Here is a 6,000-nt window from a genome sequence, read left to right as displayed (position 1 = left end):
ACCACATGAACACATATTATCATCCAAAGTCCACAGTTCACAATAGGGTTCACTCACTCCTAGTGTCATATATCCAAGGGGTGTGGACAAATGGATGGTGACATGTGCCTATCACTGTAGTTATTCAGGGTAGTTTCACTGTCCTAAAGACCCTCCGCGCTCTGTCTATTCCTCCCTCCATCTCCTAGCAACCACTGATCTTACTGTCTCCATAGTCTTTCCGGAATATCATAGGGCTGGAATTAGGCAGTAGTAGCCTTTTTGGATTGCTATTGCTTTATCACTTGATAGGCATCTAAGCTGATTCCATTTCTTAGCTATTGTGAATAGAGCAGCAGTGAACGTGGACGAGCAAGTATTTTTGTGGTAGGACATAGAGCCTTTTGGGTAAATGACAATATATAATGATCATAGTCCCTTCCCACAGCCCTCCTTCTTATCCCTTCCAAATACCTCCCTCCACTGAATCCCATCTTCTTTTCCACTAGTTTCTCTTTTATTTTGATGCCATTACTTTTTAATATTTACTTATTTATTATTTGACAGGGGGAGAGAGAATGGGCACACCAGGGCCTATGGCCACTGCAAATGAACTGCAGATGCATGTGGCACCATGTGCACCTGGCTTATATGGGTTCTGGGGAATTGAACCTGGGTCCCTAGGTTTTGCAGGCAAGCACCTTAACTGCTAATCCATCTCTCCGGCCCTGATGCCATCATTTTCCCCTCATATTATGTAGGTAGCATCAGCCACTGTGAGGTCATGAATACCATGGCCACTTTGTGACTGGAAGACAGTCTTTTAAGTACTCCCCCCCTTCCTCTGGCTCTTCTACAATGGTCTCTGAGACCTTAGAGGGTGTAATAATCTCTGTCTCACTTCATACTGAACACTACACTGTCACTTCTCAGCACTTTGATGAGTTTTGAGTCCTCCTAGTGGTTGCCACCATCTGGAAATAGCAGCTTTTCTAAAAATGAGAGTAGCAGTAATATATGGGCATAAACACAAGTACTTATGGGGCTGTGCTTTGGTTTTCTTTCTTTTTTAATTAATTTGAGAGAGAGAGAGAATGAGAATGTGCGCACCAGGGCCTTCAGCTGATGCAAATGAACTCCAGGTGCATGTGTCACCTTGTGTATCTGGCTCATGTGGGTCCTGGGAAATCAAACCTTTGTCTTTTAGGTTTTAAGGCAAATTCCTTAACCACTAAGCCATCTCTCCAGTCCTAGAGGGCCATTTGATGGGCATTATATATCCATCTAGTCAGGCAATAGTACTAGTTTCCCTGCTAGGGCTTATGGCCTCCTCAGACATAGGCTTTTGATAATTGCACTTAAAAATATTTGTTTGATGAGCTGGAGAGTTGGCTTAGAGGTTAAGGCACTTGCCTGCAAAGCCAAAGGACCCAGGTTTGATTCCCCAGGACCCATGTAAGCCAGATGAACAAGGGAGCACATATCTGGAGTTCGTTTGCCCTGGCTAGAGGCCCTGACATGCTCATTCTGTCTCCCTCTTTCTCTTTCTCTCTCTCAAATAAATAAATAAGTAAATAATAAAAATATTTATTTAGGGCTGGAGAGATGGCTTAGCAGTTAGGGTGCATGCTTGTGAAGCCTAAGGACCCAGGTTCAATTCTCCAGGTCCCAAGTAAGCCAGATGCATATAGTGATGCATGCAACTGGACTTTGTTTGCAGTGGCAAGAGGCCCTAGTACACCCATTCTCTCTCTCTGTCGCTAATAAATAAGTAAATAAAAATAAAGCTTTTAAAAATATTGATTTATTTGAGAAATAGAGAGCAAGTATGGGCATACCACAGCCTCTTGCCACTACAAATGAACTCCAGGCACATGCACCATTTTGTACATCTGGCTTTAGGTGGGTACTGGGGAATTGAACTCAGCCTGTCAGGCTTTACAAGCAAGTGCTTCTTAGCCCCTGGGACATTTCTCCAGGCCCTGGTAATTACTTTTTTTTTTTTTTTTTTTGAGGTAGGGTCTCTCTCTAGCCCAGGCTGATCTAGAATTCACTATGTAGTTTCAGGCTGTGCTCAAACTCAAAGTGCTCATCCTAACTCTGCCTCCTGAGTGCTGGGATTAAAGGTGTGTGCTACTGTGCCTGGCTATTAATTACAGGTTTTTGTAAACTTTTTTTTTTTTTTTTGAGGTATGGTCTCACTCTAGCCCAGGCTGACCTGGAATTCCCTATGTAGTCTCAGGCTGGCCTCAAACTCATAGTGAGCCTCCTACCTCTGCCTCCCAAGTGCTGGGATTAAAGGCATGTGCCACCACACCCAGCTAAACTTTTCTTAAAACTTTTTTTTTTATTGACAACTTCCATAATTATAGATAATAAACCATGATAATTCCCTCCCCTCCCCTACGTCCCCCTTCACAAATCTATTGTCTATCATATCCTCTCCCCGCTCTCAATTAGTCTCTCTTTTATTTTGCTATCATCATCTTTTCCTCCTATCATGAGAGTCCTGTGTAGGTAGTACAAGGCACTGCAAGGTCATGGATACCCAGGCCATTTTGTGTTTGGAAGATTGCACTGTAAGCAGTCCTACCCTTCCTTTGGCTTTTACATTCTTTCTGCCACTTCTTCTGTAATGGATTTTTAGCACTAATCATACCAGAGGTCACCACCATCTTTAACTAAAAGTGAGAGTAGCATTAATATATGGGTATGAACTTTAAGAAAAGTACTTACAGGGAGGTTTGGTGAACATAATGTATGCATTTGGCCAGATACCAGCAGGCTTTAAACCACTAGGGCTCATGACCTCCACCATCATAATCCAATTAGAGAATGGTTGTTTCTACAATAGACATGTCACTATTGCACCCACTGGGTCATTTGGCCTGGCTAGTCAAATTTAAGGCTTGCCAGTGTTCACGGTTGTTTATCTCCACTGATGACTTCTGTCTCCCATAGGGCTGCATGCAGTGCAGCTTTTTCCAGCTTTCTGTCAGCTGCTCTACAGGGAGGAGGTCTTCAGCTCAGCTCCAGCTTGATTTTCCTTGCATGTGGAGTCTTCAGCTGTAGTAATTACAGGTTTTTTTTGTTTTTGTTTTTGTTTTTTTGTTTTTTCGAGGTAGGGTTTCACTCTACTCTAGGCTGACCCGGAATTCACTCTGTATTCTCAGGGTGGCCTTGAACTCACAGCCATCCTCCTACCTCTGCCTCCCGTGTGCTGGGATTAAAGGTGTGTGCCAACATGCCTGGCTGTACTTACAGTTTTAATGAACTTTCTAAGACATGCTCCAACACCAGTTTGCCTTCTTTTTTGGCAAAGACATTGCATGTGAAAATAATTTAGCTGTATTGTAATGTTCAATAAAAATGTTAACTAGCTAACTTTTACATCTTAGTCAAGGTTAGAATCCATATGTAATATAAAATAGTAGCTGGAGGCTGATGATGCACTGCAGTTGCAGTGCAGTTGTTTAGCATACACAAGACCCTCTGTTTGGTCCCTAGCACAGCAAACTAAGTCAATAAGTAAAGGTAGTTTTGTGTAACGCTCTTTGAAGTCACACAGAACTGAATTTCAAGTCCAAGCTCCACTTTAACTGGTCAGCTTCTCTGGGCTTTAATTTTGTCATCTATAAAATGCCTTCAGAGGGCTAGGGAGATGTATTCATCAGTAATGTAACGTACTTGCTTCACAAGTATGAGGACCTCAGTTCAGATCCCCAGCACCTATGCAGATAAATGCTGGACGTAGTGGTGCACACTGGTAATCTTAGCATCCAGGATGCAGAGATGTGGGATCCCAGAGCAAACTGGCTAGCTAGATCAGTGAGCTCTGGGTCCAGTGACCCTGTCTCAATAAATAATAAGGTGGAAAGCAATTGAAGGAAACACCCTATGTCAACATCTGACCTGTACATGCATCTGTGCACATATACCTGCACACACATGCACCCACACATATATAAACATGCACATACATTCACACACACACACACACAAATAAAGAAAGTAAAATAAACAAATGGCCTCAGGTGGTAATGTACATCAGAGATCGCGTGGGTGTGAAGTTCCCAGCAACACTCTAGAGTCACTCCTCAGAAACTGCCTATGTTAGTAATAAAAATATAACACATTATCCATTACTAATCATAGTATTGAATACAAGGATGTTAAACCCTCCTGAGGATAAACTGAGCCTTTTCTCAAAGACAAACCAGAGGCTAAGGTTCTGAGCAAAGTTGTAGCCCTGGATCCGCCAGGGAATGTGCCTGCAGGCAGACTCTCCAAGAGGCTCAGCCACTGGAAGACCTTGGCAGAATGAGAGAGGTAGAATTTGGAGGCAGCAGGAGGGATACCATGATAGCCAGATGTAGGTGAGAGAAGATGAAGGCAATTCAAGAGCCAAGAGGAAGCCTGTAGCTTTACTTTATTGGGTGCTAGCAGCCTCATGCTTCCTTGGCCAAGAATCCAGAAAGGCATCATTAAGGGCCAGCTCTCTCCAGTGCTGGGCTGCTAAGTATTTTCCAACCTACATGGGTAAGTGGTATGCTTCCACATCAGTCTTGCTAATATAAAGAATATGTTATACACAATTTGCAAATAATAATACACAATAGTATTGGTTGTAAATTCCATAGAGAATTTCCATAGAGCAGGCTTATGTGAATAACCAGTGTAATAGCACCTTTGGTAGGAGTGCTGTTTGTTGTTTCCTGCACAGTAACAAGGGATTTGCTCATTGCACTCCTGGGGGAATTTCTACTTGTGTATTATTCACAAAACAACAACAGTTACATTCACTTGTAAGTGCCTCCCCTGCCTCTCAGAGGATTAAAGGGATTAAAGGACTGCACCACTACACCTGGCCAAATTAACTTTTAATAATGACTGTTTAACAAACAGTTCCTCTAATTCCTGAAAAGTTACGAGTTGACTCTTGAAAGTCAGTATGAACTTCTCTCAGGACCCCATAGCACCAGGCTAAGCCACTTTTAACAGGACCCCACAGCACTTTTCTCAGATGGATCTCAGGGAAATTTCAACACAGTAGGGTGATATTCTCAGACAGGATAAGCTACTCTCATGACCCTTATCAGAGACAAAGAGCCAAAACAAAACCAACTCATAAGGCCATGATTTTGGCAAATTTGTACTCTGGTAGAGACCATTTATAGACAGCAGAGCAAAGGTGTGAACCACATCAACAAAAACCTCAACTTTCAGGAAAAAAAGAGGAGGGAGAGGGAGGAGTGTGCATTTGTGGTCTGGTATAAAAGCCAGAAAGACTTCCCCACTGAGATGATAGCTGGGCACAATGGCAGCCAGCACACTATTCAGATGAGTCTTTGACAAAAGGAGGAGGTGAGCTGTTACTGGGTCATTACGTTGATCTACTCGGGGTGAAATAAGCTAATATCACTGATTTTCAAGGACTTGGATCCACTGGAGGCAGTATGCTACCTTCTGCAAGAGACAGATAAGACTATAGACGAACTCAATCCTGCCAAAGTTCAAAATGGAACCCTTTCTCACTACTACCATTTCCAGGCCATTTGCCCATCTTCAGCATCCATTCCCCCTTCTGAATTTCTTATTTATTGTATAATTTGCCCCATGATTCAAACTGCCTCGGATTCTTGGGTGACTTAGATGTCTGCCCACAAAGTTAACCCCACTCTGAAGAAAGAACCAGAGCTCATTCCTGAATCTATAACATTTGGGCCATCTTAAGAGAGTGCCCGAGCTCATTCATGTATCTATGGCATTGTGCCTTCTTAAGAGAGTGGCAGAGCTCATACTTGTATCTATGGCATTGGGCCTTCTTAAGAGAGTGCCCAAGCTCATTCCTGTATCTATGGCATTGTGCCTACCTAAGAAAGTGTCCGAGCCTGGAAAGGATTATACTAAGTGAGGTAACCCAGGCCCAGAAAGCCAAATGCCACATGTTCTCTCTCATATGTGGATCCTAGCTACAGATGATTGGGCTTCTGTGTGAGAGTGAAAATACTTAGTAGCAGA

The sequence above is a fragment of the Jaculus jaculus genome, chromosome 6 (assembly GCF_020740685.1).
Source record: "Jaculus jaculus isolate mJacJac1 chromosome 6, mJacJac1.mat.Y.cur, whole genome shotgun sequence".
In the NCBI taxonomy this organism is placed as follows: Eukaryota; Metazoa; Chordata; class Mammalia; order Rodentia; family Dipodidae; genus Jaculus; species Jaculus jaculus.
Note: the sequence above shows the minus strand (reverse complement) of the source record.